Source organism: Mustela nivalis (assembly GCF_964662115.1).
Source record: "Mustela nivalis genome assembly, chromosome: 4".
NCBI classification, from domain to species: Eukaryota; Metazoa; Chordata; class Mammalia; order Carnivora; family Mustelidae; genus Mustela; species Mustela nivalis.
The window spans coordinates 147,584,781-147,599,452 of record NC_139023.1 but is presented as its reverse complement, the minus strand read 5'-3'; the positions used below and the strand labels follow the sequence as shown (position 1 = coordinate 147,599,452).

The window sequence follows — 14,672 nt, the reverse complement described above, 5'->3', positions numbered from 1 at the left end:
TAAAAAAAGAAAACACCTGAGAAAAATGTAAAAAAGAAAAAATATATATATGTTAGATAAACTAGTAAAAAATCGTTAAAAAAGAAAAAGGTAACAGTTAAAAAAAAAATTTACCCGAAGGCGAGAAGAAAAAAAAAAAAATGAAAAAGAAAAAATTAAATTAACTGCAAGACTAAAAAAAAAATCACAGGAAAAAAGCCATGAGTTCCGTGCTTGGCTTTCTCCTCCTCTGGAATTCTGCTGCTCTCCTTGGTATTGAAACCGCACTCCTTGCTAGGTGAACTTGGTCTCGGCTGGATTTCTTGTTGATCTTCTGGGGGAGGGGCCTGTTGTAGTGATTCTCAAGTATCTTTGCCCCAGGCGGAATTACACCGCCCTTACCCAGGGCTGGGGTGAGTAATCCGCTCGGGTTTGCTTTCAGGAGCTTTTGTTCCCTGAGCGCTTTCCGTAGAGTTCCGGAGGACGGGAATACAAATGGCGGCCTCCTGGTCTCCGGCCAAGAGCTCAGGGCCCCACTCCTCAGTGCGCTCTCAGAGAACAGCGCCCAGTCACTCCCGTCTGCCTGACCTCCGGCCGCGCTCCGAGCTCAGCGAGCCTGCGACTGGTTCAAGGTAACACCGAGCTGCGAGCTCACTGTCCGCTCTGTCTCTGTAGCCGGCTTTCCCATTCCAATACCCGCAAGCTCTGCAACACTCAGACACCCCCGATCCTTCTGTGACCCTGCGGGACCTGAGGCCACGCTGACCCCGCGTGGGCTTCGCCCCAGTTTAGCCTCTGGAGCGATGTCCCTCAGCGGAACAAACTTTTAAAAGTCCTGATTTTGTGCGCGGTTGCTCCGCAGCTTGCCGGGAGCCGGCCCCTCCCCCCGGGGTCTATCTTCCCGTCGCTTTGGATTCACTTCTCCGCCGGTCCTACCTTTCAGAAAGTGGTTGTTTTTCTGTTTCCAGAATTGCTGTTCTTCTTCTCTTTGATCTGCCGATGGATTTTCAGGTGTTTGCAATCTTTAGATAAGCTATCTAGCTGATCTCCGGCTAGCTGAAGCAGTCTCAGCTTGCTACTTCTCCGCCATCTTGACTCCTCCCCCTGCATTTATAAATTTTATTGAGACAAACAAAAATTGAAATACAACATATCAGAACTTACTGGATATGACAAAGATACCCCTTGAGGAAGGTTCATAGCAATAAACTCCTTCATTAAGGATCAAGAAAGATCCCAAACAACCTAACTCTGCCTTGAGGAATTAGAAAAAGAACAAATTGAGCCCAAAGTTAGCAGAAAAAAAGGAAGTAATAAGTATTAGAGCAAAAATAAATAAAATAAAGAACAGAAAAATAGAAAAGAGTAACCAAACTAAGAGTTGATTCTTTGAATATAAAAACAAAATTGACAAAATTTCAGTTAGACTAACCAAGACAAAAAGAGAAAGGACACATACCAACCAAAGTATACATGGAAGACATTATAACAGATACCACAAATATTCAAAGGATCATAAGATGTTACTATGAAGAGCTATATGCAAAGAAACTAGACAACATGGAAAAAATGGAAAAAATTCTTAGAAACATACAACTTACCAAGACTGAATGAAGAAGAATAGAAAATCTGATATGGAGATTGAATCAGCAATCAAAAATCTCTCAATGAAGCCAGGACTGGATGGCTTCAATGGCGAATTTTAACAAACATTTATTTATTTATTTTACTATTTTATTTATTTATTTGCTAAAGAGAGATCACAAGTAGGCAGAGAGGCAGGAGGTGAGAAAGGGGGGTAAGCAGGCTCCCTGCAGAGCAGAGAGCTCAATGCAGGGCTTGATTTCAGGCCCCTGGGATTATGACCTGAGAAGGCAGAGGCTTAACTCACTGAGCCACCCAGGTGCCCCTTAACAAACATTTAAATAGAATTAACAGCAATCCTCTTAAGCTCTTCCAAAAAACTAAAGAGCAAAGAACATTCCCAAACGCATTTTATAAGACCAACATCAATTATCAACATCAACTTCAAGACCAACTAGAAAATAAAACTACAGGCCAATATTCCTGATGAATATAAATGCAAAAATTCTCAATAAAATATGAGCAAACTAAATGCAGAACTACATTAAAAAGATCACTTGCCACAATTAAGTGGGGTTTATCCTAGGATGTAAGGATGATTCAGTATACACAAATCAATCAATGTGGTAGAATAGAATGAAAGAAAAGAATCTTTTAGTCATCTCACTATACAGAAAAAGCATTCAACAAAATTTAACATATATTCATGAGAAAAACTTTAAAACAAATTAGACATATAAGGAACATATCTCAACATAATACAGGCTGTATATGACAAGCTACCAGTTAACATCAGACTTAATAGTGTAAGTTTTTCTCTATAATCAGGAGTAAGACAAGGGTGCCCACTCTTCTACTCCTGTTTAACATTGTACTAGGTATCTTAGAGAAATCAGGCTAGAAAAAGAAATAAAAGTTATCAGAATTGTAAAGAAAAAAGTAAAATTTTCTTTATTTGTAGATGCATGATTTTATACATAGAAAATACTAAAGAGTGGATCAAAAAACAGAGCTAATCAATGAATTTAGTTAAACTTGCAGAATATAAAATTAATACACAAATATCATTAATGTTTTTATACACTAACAATGAATTTTCTGAAAAAGAAATAATCTCATTTATAATAGTATCAAAACCAAGAAAATACTTAGGAATAATTTTTAAAAAGATTTATTTATTTACTTATTTTGAGAGAAAGAGAGAGAAAGCAAAGGAATGGGGAGTGGGGCAGAGGCAGAGGAAGAGAGAGAATCTCAAGCAGACTCCATGTGAGTGTAGAGCTTGACAGGGGCTCAATCTCACCACCCTGATAACATGATCTGAGCCAAAATCAAGAGTCAGACACTGAACCAACCGAGCTATCCAGGCACCCCAGGAATAATTTTAACTAAAGAGATGAAAGGTCTCCACTCTGAAAACTACAACTGATGGAAGAAAGCTAAGACACAAATAAATGGAAAGATATTTCATATTCACAGATTGGAAGAATTAATATTGCTAAAATGTCAATACTATCAAAAGTCAGCCATAAACATTCAATCCCTATCAAGATTCCAATGGCTTTTTTGAGAAGTGGGGGGAGGGAAGCCCTAAAATCTACATGGAACTACCAATGATCATAAATAGCCAAAGCAAATTTTGAAAAAGAGGAACAAAGCAGGAGGTATCAAACTTCCTGATTTCAAGTTATACTATAAAGTTATGTTTACCAAAACAGGAAGATACTGGCATAAAAACAGACAAATAGATGAATGGAACAGAATCAAGAATCCAGAAATAAACCCAAGCATCAGCAAGGAGTGCAAATAATCTCATACATGACCAGGGCCTTTAGCATAAAATTGTTAGCACCTTAAAATTTCCTACAAAGAGGAAAATAAATACCAAATTCCAACAAAGCTTGAGCTCTAACTGCTACTCCAAGCAACAAAACCTTCCTCTCCCTGTTCACTCTCCAAGAAAGAAAAGACCCAACACTAAGTATTAAAATATCCATGTCAGCCCGAGACTTGGAAATTCACAGCACCAGCTGCTTAATGTGGTTTGAAAGTGAGATGAGGTGACAGCTTCAGAGAAGCTTTGTGTCAGGGGGAGAAGGAGATAAAGAAGCCCCTCACCCCCAGTAGATGGGATAATGAAGGGAAAGAAAGAAGGAAGGAGGAATTTAAAGATACTGCAGAAATAAAAAGCATGACAACATTGCCCTTTCCCTTCCCAATATTATGTGTTAAAGGAAGTACATTTTACTATTCTGGATATAGGATGCCCAGAAATAGGAAATATCAGACCAACTTTACACAGTACTGAAAGAAGAAAAGAGAAAATGGAAATTATCCCCCCAAATCAGTGAAAAAACAGAAGCAGAATTAACACAATATTCCAAACTGAGCTAAATGCCTTCAAACAGGTATCTAGAAATATTTTTAAGACAATCATGCAAATATTAATGTACAAAACACAGAAAGAAATGGAACAAGAGCTAATCAAAATCAGGAAAGAAATTAAAGAAAATGCAAAAAGATCAACTCAGAAATAAAGATTATGTGCTGACTATAGTAATAATACTGTATACTTGTATACTTGAAACCTATATACTTGAAATAGAGTAGACTTAGGTGTTCACACCACAAACAATGTGGTGCATTGTACCATCATTGTATAATTGTACATCTTAAATATATAACTCTTATTTGACAATTCTATCTGAGTAAATCTGGGCAGGGGGATAAAAAATAAATTCCAAAGCCCTAGTGGACTAAAGTCAAATAAAAATTTAATAATGGATAATCAAGAAAGGCATGAATATAAGACTAAAATGAGATAAAGGGGTAAAAAAAGTGAAGAGAAAGTGGTTGAAAATAAGACTGAAAAAAGATTCAACATGTGTAAGTGGAGACCCTGGGGGGGGGAAAAAAAAAACAGAACAAGAAAACAGAACTAACATTTAAAACCATAATTCAAGAAAACTTTTCAGACACCAAAGGAATCAAATGTACACACTTGAAAGGGCATGCCATATACCTAAGAAAATTGGTTCCGAACAATTGAATTTGAGACATATTCTAGAAAGACAATTAGATTTCAAAGGCAATGAAAAAATCTTCCAGGCATCTAGACAAAAAGCTCAAACAACTTATAAGAAACTTAGGATGGCGTGACAAGAGAAACATATAAAGCACAGAAATGGCAAAACAGCATTTTCAAGAAACTCAAAAAAATACAGTGAAAAGCCAAGGATTTTATATCCAGCTAAATGATTGTTGAAGTATCAGTGCTATGAGTAACTGTTTTTGTTTTTGTCTTTGTTTTTTTGGAGAGTGAGTGGATAGGGGCAGAGGGAGAAAGAGAATCTTTTTTTTTTTTTTTTTTATTTACTTTCATCATAACAGTATCATTATTTTTTCACCACACCCGGTGCTCCATGCAATCTGTGCCCTCTATAATACGCACCACCTGGCACCCCGACCTCCCACCCCCCGCCATTTCACACCCCTCAAATTGTTTTTCAGAGTCCATAGTCTCTCATGATTCACCTCCCCTTCCAATTTACCCCAACCCCCTTCTCTCTAACTCCCCATGTCCTCCATGCTTTTTGTTATGCTCCACAAATAAGTGAAACCATATGATAATTGACTCTCTCTGCTTGACTGATTTCACTCAGCATAATCTCTTCCAGTCCCCTCCATGTCACTACAAAAGTTGGGTATTCGTCCTTTCTGATGGAGGCATAATACTCCATAGTGTATATGGGCCACGTCTTCCTTATCCATTCATCTGTTGAAGGGCATGTTGTTTCTTTCCACAGTTTGGCGACCATGGCCATTGCTGCTATAAACATTGGGGTACAGATGGCCCTTCTTTGCACTACATCTGTATCTTTGGGGTAAATACCCAGGAGTGCAATGGCAGGGTCATAGGGAAGTTCCATTTTAATTTCTTGAGAAATCTCCACACTGTTCTCCAAAGAGGCTGCACCAACTTGCAATCCCACCAACAGTGTAAGAGGGTTCCCCTTTCTCCACATCCTCTCCAACACATGTTGTTTCCTGTCTTGCTAATTTTGGCCATTCTAACTGGTGTAAGGTGATATCTCAATGCAGACACTTCTCCAATAAAGACATACAAATGGCTATCAGACACATGAAAAAATGTTCATCATCACTAGCCATCAGGGAGATTCAAATTAAAACTACATTGAGAGAGAGAATCTTAAGCAGATTCCACATCCAGTATGGAGCCTAACTTGGAGTTTAATCTCACAATCCTGAGATCATGACCTGAGCTGAAATAGAGTTGGATCTTAATTGATTGAGCTTCCCAGACTCCCCCTATGGATAACTGATTTAACCCTTAAGTCCTTAGAAAATGCTGTACTCATAAACTCTTCTGGAAAAATCTACTGCAGGAGCAGGGGGAACTTCATCCTACCAAGAAGTGACTGGGGAATCTTGGAGGGAAAAAAAAAAAGATGGTGAGCATTTAATATATTTATTTGAATATCTAAAACTAAAAGAGGGGGGTGAACACATAGATAGAAAAATAATATACAAATATTATATGCTCTGATAAAATGGAAATTTTATGACTAAAATAAAAGTGAGGAAAAGGAATTTAAAAAGTAAAAGAAGAGCATTAATTGATGTTCAGGGAATCCATGAGGGTTAAAAGGTACCCTTTAACACTCACCTCATGGGCAGAATAAGGACCCCCCTACACACACACAAAGATACCCATGCCTGAATTCTAAGGTCTGTGACAATCTCCAGTTAAATGACAGAAGGAATATCACAGATGAAGTTAAGATGAAGGAAATTATCCTTGATGAATCTGGATGGCCCCCTGTAATAGCATGGGCTCTTAAAAATGGGAGGGAAGGTCAGGAGAATCACGCATATGGGAAGAAGAGACAGGAGAGATTCAGGATGGAGGAGGGGGGCTAGGAGCCAAGGAGTGTGGGTGGTGTCTGGAAGACAGAAATGGCTCTCAGTTGACAGCCAGCAAGGAAGAGGCTTCAGTTCCACCATCACAAGGAACTGAATTCTGCCCACAGTCTGAGTGAGCTGGGAATCGGATTCTTCCCTGGAGCCTCCAGACAGGACTGCTGCCTTGATGACTCCTTAATCACAAAAAATAATATAATACATTTGCTTTGTGATTAAACCACTAAGTTTGTGGTGCTCTATTATGGCAGCAAGGGAAAACCAATACAACTGAAAAACTAGAAAGTAAAGAATTAAGGAAAAACTGTAAAAAATACCAACATAAAGGTAGCCATTTGAATATAAATACAAATCATCATAAATAACAAAAGTAAAATCTAAAACAGAACAGAGAACACATCACATAAACCAACATAGTAAATACAGCACAATACATACAGGGATTATAATTGAAACCTAAAACATGTAACCTAAAAGCTGTAATCTAAAATAACACAGCTGAACCCAGGCACATCAATCAATAATGTCAATAGATGAAGTTAAAGAAAATATTTTCAAATGGCTTATAAACTAAAACCTAACTCCATCACCTACACAAGAGACATACCTACAGCTGAATAGTTTAAAAAGCCTAAAAATAAAGGGTTGGACAAAGCAGATGGAGACATTAAAAAAGCAAGGGTTGCAATCCTATTTCAAAGGTAATGAAGCTCCAAAGCATTTTTATTTGTTTGTCAATTTGACATATCATGTTTGCGTTCTGACTTCTTTTGTTTAAGTGCCTTATAGCACATTATTTTTACCTATTTCTCCTTTCTTGTCCTCTAATTTCTTCTTTATATAGTGGTTCTCTGTCATATGGTACATAGATACTCTGAAATGTTATATCTTCATCACGGTAAAACTTTATACAGCATTGTAAAGTCTCCTCCTTTGTCTAGTTTTACATTTATTTCTAGGATCCATTTTGAATTACTTTTTGTATTTTCGTATGCAGAGTAAAATATGGATCACAGTTTATTATTTTACACTTGGGAATCCAATGGTTCCAGTGCCTTTTACTGAGAAGACTGTATTTTATACATGGAATTGCCTCTGTGCCTTTATAAAAAATAAGTTGTCTATAAAGTTGTGGGTCTATTTCTGGACACTTTATTCAGCTTCATTGATCTTTTAGTTTGCCTTTTTTTTTTTTAATTTTATTTATTTATTTGACAGAGAGAAATCACAAATAGATGGAGAGGCAGGCAGAGAGAGAGAGAGAGGGAAGCAGGCTCCCTGCTGAGCAGAGAGCCCGAAACGGGACTCGATCCCAGGACCCTGAGATCATGACCTGAGCCGAAGGCAGCGGCTTAACCCACTGAGGTACCCAGGCGCCCCTTTGTTTGCCTTTTTAACAATACCAAATGGTCCTGATTATTATAGTTTTAATATGTCTTAAAATAAGATAGCATTAGTCCTCCAGCCACAACTTAAGTTTTAAAAACTGCTTGAGCAATTCAAGACCTACTGTATCTCCATATGAATTTTAGAATTATCTTGTAAATTTCTTCAAAAATTCCTTTTTTTAAAAAAATTGGGATTGGGTTGAATCAGCAGATCCTTCTGAGAAGGATTAAAATTATAACAATTTCAAGTCACAAATACACACAAATAGAGCAACAAAATACTAAACAGTTATACATGTCTCTAATTTCCTTCAGTAATGTTTTGTAATTTTCCATGTACTGATATTAAATATTTTTGTAATATTTTCTCTAAATATATCATATTTTTTTCCAGTTTTTATTTTAAAAAAATTTTGTAAATTTTTTATAAACATATAATATATTTTTTCCCCAGGGGTAAAGGTCTGTGAATTGCCAGGTTTACACACTTCACAGCACTCACCACAGCACATACCCTCCCCAATTTCCATAAAACCATCCCCCTTCTCCCAACCCCCCTCCTCCCAGCAACGCTCAGTTTCTTTTGTGAGATTAAGAGTCACTTATGGTTTGTCTCCCTCCCAATCCCATCTTGTTTCATTTCTTCTTCTCCTACCCCCTTAACCCCACCATGTTGCATCTCCACTTCCTCATATCAGGGAGATCATATGATAGTTGTCTTTCTCCGATTGACTTATTTCACTAAAGATGATACCCTCTAGTTCTATCCACATCGTCACAAATGGCATGATTTCATTTCTTTTGATGGCTGCATTGTATTCCATTGTGTATATATACCACCTCTTCTTGACCCATACCTCTGTTGATGGACATTTAGGTTCTTTCCATAGTTTGGCTATTGTAGACATTGCTGCTATAAACATTCGGGTGCATGTGCCCCTTCAGATCACTACGTTTGTATCTTTAGGGTAAATACCCAGTAGTGCAATTGCTGAGTCATAGGGTAGTACTATTTTCAACATTGTGAGGAACCTCCATGCTGTTTTCCAGAGTGGTTGCACCAGCTTGCATTCCCACCAACAGTGTAGGAGGGTTCCCCTTTCTCCACATCCTCGCCAGTATCTGTCATTTCCTGACTTGTTAATTTTAGCCATTCTGACTAGTGTGAGGTGATATCTCATTGTGGTTTTGATTTGTATTTCCCCTGATGCCAAGTGATATGGAGCACTTTTTTATGTGTCTGTTGGCCATCTGGATGTCTTCTTTACAGAAATGTCTGTTCATGTCCTCTACCCATTTCTTGATTGGATTACTTGTTTTTTGGGTGTTGAGTTTGCTAAGTTCTTTATAGATTTTGGAGACTAGCCCTTTATCTGATATGTCGTTTGCAAATATCTTCTCCCATTCTGTCAGTTTTCTTTTGTTTTTGTTAACTGTTTCCTTTGCTGTGCAAAAGCTTTTGATTTTGATGAAATCCCAATAGTTCATTTTTGTCCTTGCTTCCCTTGCCTTTGGCGATGTTCCTAAGGAAGATGTTGCTGGGGCTGAGGTCGAAGAGGTTGTTGCCTGTGTTCTCTTCAAGGATTTTGATGGATTCCTTTCTCACATTGAGGTCCTTCATCCATTTTGAGTCTATTTTTGTGTGTGGTGTAAGGAAATGGTCCAATTTCATTTTTCTGCATGTGGCTGTCCAATTTTCCCAACACCATTTATTGAAGAGACTGTCTTTTTTCCATTGGACCTTCTTTCCTGCTTTGTCAAAGATTAGTTGACCATAGAGTTGAAGGTCTATTTCTGGGCTCTCTATTCTGTTCCATTGATCTATGTGCCTGTTTTTGTGCCAGTACCTTGCTGTCTTGATTATGACAGCTTTGTAATAGAGCTTGAAGTCCGGAATTGTGATGCCACCAACTTTGGCTTTTTTATTTGTTCCATTTCTTTGAAGAAAATGGATAGTACTTTGATAGGAGTTGCATTAGATGTGTATGTTGCTTTAGGTAGCATAGATATTTTTACAATATTTATTCTTCCAATCCAGGAGTATGGAACATTTTTCCATTTCTTGTGTCTTCCTTAATTTCTTTCATGAGTACTTTATAGTTTTCTGAGTATAGATTCTTTGCCTCTTTGGCTAGGTTTATTCCTAGGTATCTTATAATTTTGGGTGCAATTGTAAATGGGATTGACTCCTTAATTTCTCTTTCTTCTGTCTTGTTGTTGTTGTAGAGAAATGCAACCGATTTCTGTGCATTGCTTTTAAATCCTGACACTTTACTGAATTCCTGTACAAGTTCTAGCAGTTTTGGAGTGCAGTCTTTTGGGTTTTCCACATATAGTATCATATCATCTGCGAAGAGTGATAGTTTGACTTCTTCTTTGCCGATTTGGATGCCTTTAATTTCCTTTTGTTGTCTGATTGCTGAGGCTAGGACCTCTAGTACTATGTTGAATAGCAGTGGTGATAATGGACATCCCTGCGGTGTTCCTGACCTTAGCAGGAAAGCTTTCAGTTTTTCTCCATTGAGAATGATATTTGCCATTGGTTTTTCACAGATGGCTTTGATGATATTGAGGTATGTGCCCTCTACCCCTGCACTTTGAAGAGTTTTGATCAGGAAGGGATGCTGTACTTTGTCAAATGCTTTTTCAGCATCTATTGAGAGTATCATATGGTTCTTGTTCTTTCTTTTATTAATGTGTTGTATCACATTGATTGATTTGTGGATGTTGAACCAATCTTGCAGCCCTGGAATAAATCCTACTTGGTCGTGGTGAATGATCCTTTTAATGTACTGTTGAATCCTATTGGCTAGTATTTTGGTGAGAATTTTCGCATCTGTGTTCATTAAGGATAATGGTTTGTAGTTCTCTTTTTTGATGGGATCCTTGTCTGGTTTTGGAATCAAGGTGATGGTGACCTCATAAAATGAGTTTGGAAGTTTTCCTTCCATTTTTATTTTTTGGAACAGTTTCAGGAGAATAGGAAAAAGTTCTTTAAATGTTTGGTAGAATTCTCCCGGGAAGCCGTCTGGCCCTGGGCTTTTGTTTGTTTGGAGATTTTTGATTACTGTTTCAATCTCCTTACTGGTTATGGGTCTGTTCAGGCCTTCTATTTCTTCCTGGTTCAGTTGTGGTAGTTTATATGTCTCTAGGAATGCATCCATTTCTTCCAGATTGTCAAATTTGTTGGTGTAGAGTTGCTCATAGTATGTTCTTATAATTGTCTGTATTTCTTTGGTCTTAGTTGTGATCTCTCCCCTTTCATTCATGATTTTATTTATTTGGGTCTGTGATGTCTATCTGGTCCAGTGTGTCATTTAAGGCCTTTATTTCCTTGTTGATCTTTTGCTTGGATGATCTGTTCATTTCAGTGAGGGGAGTGTTAAAGTCCCCTACTATTATTGTATTATTGTTGATGTGTTTCTTTGATTTTGTTATTAATTGGCTTATATAGTTGGCTGCTTCCACGTTTAAAATTGTTAGATCTTCTTTTTGGACAGATCCTTTGAGTATGATATAGTGTCCTTCCTCATCTCTTATTATAGTCTTTGGCTTAAAATCTAATTGATCTGATGTAAGGATTGCCACTCCTGCTTTCTTCTGATGTCCATTAGCATGGTAAATTTTTTTCCACCCCCTCACTTTAAATCTGGAGGTGTCTTCGGGTTTAATATGAGTTTCCTGTAGGCAACATATAGATGGGTTTTGTTTTTTTATCCATTCTGATATCCTGTGTCTGTTCCTTTCTGATCTACTACTTTTAGGCTCTCTCTTTTCTTAGAGGACCCCTTTCAATATTTCCTGTAGAGCTGGTTTGGAGTTTGCAAATTCTTTCAGTTTTTGTTCGTCCTGGAAGATTTAATCTCTCCTTCTATTTTCAATGATAGCCTAGCTGGATATAGTATTCTTGGATGCATGTTTTTCTCATTTAGTGCTCTGAATATATCATGCCAGCTCTTTCTGGCTGCCAGGTCTCTGTGGATAAGTCTGCTGCCGATCTAATATTTTTATCATTGTATGTTACAGACTTCTTTTCCCAAGCTGCTTTTAGGATTTTCTCTTTGTCATTAGGACTTGTAAATTTTACTATTAGGTAACGGGGTGTGGACCTATTCTTATTGATTTTGAGGGGGGGGTTCTCTGCACCTCCTGGATTTTGATGCTTGTTCCCTTTGCCACATTGTCTCCAATATACCTTCTGCTCCCCTCTTTCTTCTTCTTCTGGAACCCCAATTATTCTAATGTTGTTTCGTCTTACGGTGTCACTTATCTCTTGAATTCTCCCCTGGTGGTCCAGTAGCTGTTTGTCCCTCTTTTGCTCAGCTTCTTTGTTCTCTGTCATTTGGTCTTCTATATTGCTAATTCTTTCTTCTGCCTCATTTATCTAAGCAGTGAGAGCCTCCATTTTGTATTGCACCTCATTAATAGCTTTTTTGATTTCAGCTTGATTAGATTTTAGTTCTTTTATTTCTCCAGAAAGGGCTTTTATATATCTCGAGAGGGTTTCTCTAATATCTTCCATGCCTTTTTCGAGTCCGGTTAGAACCTTGAGAATCGTCATTCTGAACTCTAGATCTGACATATTACCAATGTCTGTATTAATTAGGTCCCTAGTCTTCGGTACTGCCTCTTGTTCTTTTTTTTTGTGGTGAATTTTTCTGCCTTATCATTTTGTCCAGATAAGAGTATATGAAAGAGCAAGTAAAATACTAAAAGGGTGGCAACAACCCAGGAAATTATGCTTTAACCAAATCAGAAGAGATCCCAAATCATGAGCGGGGAAAAAGGGGATAAAAATAGGTTCAGAAAGGATAAAAAAAATTAAAAAAAGAAAATGAATAAAGAAAAAATACAAAAAAGAAGAAAAAATATATATATAAACTAGTTAAAAAACGTTAAAAAAGAAAAGGGTAAAGGTTAAAAAAAATTAGCAGAAGAAGAGATAAAGAAAAAAATTGAAAAAGAAAAAGAAATTAAATTAAATTAAATTAAATTAAATTAACTGCAAGACTAAAGAATCATGTGGAGAAAGCCATGAGTTCTGTGCTTTGCTTTTTCCTCCTCTGGAATTCCACTGCTCTCCTTGGTATTGAAACCGCACTCCTTGGTAGGTGAACTTGGTCCTGGCTGGATTTCTTGTTGATCTTCTAGGGGAGGGGCCTGTTGTAGTGATTCTCAAGTGTCTTTGCCCCAGGCGGAATTGCACTGCCCTTACCAGGGGCCTGGCTGAGTAATCTGCTCGGGTTCACTTTCGGGAGCTTTTGTTCCCTGAGTGCTTTCTGTAGAGTTCCGGAGGACAGGAATGAAAATAGTGGCCTCCTGGAGGAGCTGAGAGCTTGGGGCCCCACTCCTCAGTGCACCCTCAGAGAAGAGCTCCCATTTACTCTGGTCTCCCTGGCCTCCAGCCGTGCTCTGAGCTCACCGAGCCTGCACCGGTTCAAGGTAACCCTGAGCTGTGAGCTCACTCCTAGGCTCTGTCTCTGGAGCTGACTTCCCTGTTCTAATACCTGCAAGCTCTGCTACACTCAGACACCCCTGATCCTTCTGTGACCCTGCGAGACCTTAGACCATGCTGACCCTGTTTGGGCTTCACCCGGGTTTAGCCTCTGGAGCAATGTCCCTCAGCGGAACAGGCTTTTAAAAGTCCTGATTTTGTGCTCTGTTGCTCCGCTGCTTGCCGGGAGCCGGCCCCTCCCCCCACAGTCTATCTTCCCATCTCTTTGGATTCACTTCTCTGCCAGTCCTACCTTTCAGAAAGTGGTTGATTTTCTGTTTCTAGAATTGCTGTTCTTCTCTTCGATCTCCTGTTGGATTTGTAGGTGTTTGCAATCTTTAGATAAGCTATCTAACTGATCTCCTGCTACCTGAAGTAGTTTCAGCCTGCTACTTCTCCGCCATCTTGACTCCTCTAAATACTTCATATTTTTGATGCTACAATAAATGTTATTGCTCTTTGCTTCAATTTCTGATCACTTACAGCTAATATAGAGAAATTAACCTGATACTTACGGCTGTTCTTAAAGTTTGCAACTTGGTTAAAGACATTATTACTAGTATATTTTGTTGTGGATTCTTTATGATTTCCTACATACATAATTCTGTCATCTGGGATAAAGACAGGTTTCTTGTTTCCAATCCACTAGTGATTGGAAAATGTTGTATGGAAAGGTTGACAGTGAATGTCCTTATCTTCGTTCTGATTATGAAAGGAAGTCTTCTTCTTTCTTTTACCTTTAAATATGAGGCTGTCAGTTTGTGTTGATGTTATTTGTCAAGTTAAGGATGTTGCCATCTATTTACCTGGCAATTTTTGTCAGAATGAATTTTAGACTGTATCAGATACATTTGTTGCATCTATTAATAGATGGGGGTGTGGGGAGGTGGTGGTGGTAAATCACATTGACTTGTGAGTATTAAATGAGTCTTTCATTCCTGAGATAAACTCTATTTGGTCATGATGTATTATCCTTTCTATATGATGTTAGATATAATTTGCCATGGATTTAGAATTTTGCATCTGGTTTCATGAGAGACAATGGTCTGTAGTTTTCTTTTATTATATCTTTGGTTTTAACATCAAGGTGAAATGCCTCACAGAATGAATTGGGAACTAATCCCTTCTCTTCACTTTCCTGGATGAATTTTGGTAGATTCGTGGTTATTTCCTCCTGCTTGGGTGATATCACCAATGAAGGTGTTTTGTTTTATTTTGTTTTGTTGTTATTGTTTTTGTGTGTGTGGATAGATATCTAAGTACAGAGTCAATTTCTTTAATAACTG

At 38.0% G+C, this 14,672-nt stretch overlaps 1 long non-coding RNA gene across 1 annotated transcript in view; it reads left to right on the top strand.

Moving 5' to 3' along the window:
• Positions 1–13,088: 13,088 nt before the first annotated feature.
• The window catches only part of LOC309862686, a 29,498-nt gene continuing 27,914 nt past the window's right edge, over positions 13,089–14,672 (top strand). The window contains exon 1 of the long non-coding RNA XR_014310655.1: positions 13,089–13,334. This is a non-coding gene — a long non-coding RNA (uncharacterized lncRNA). The remainder of the gene's footprint in view (positions 13,335–14,672) is intronic.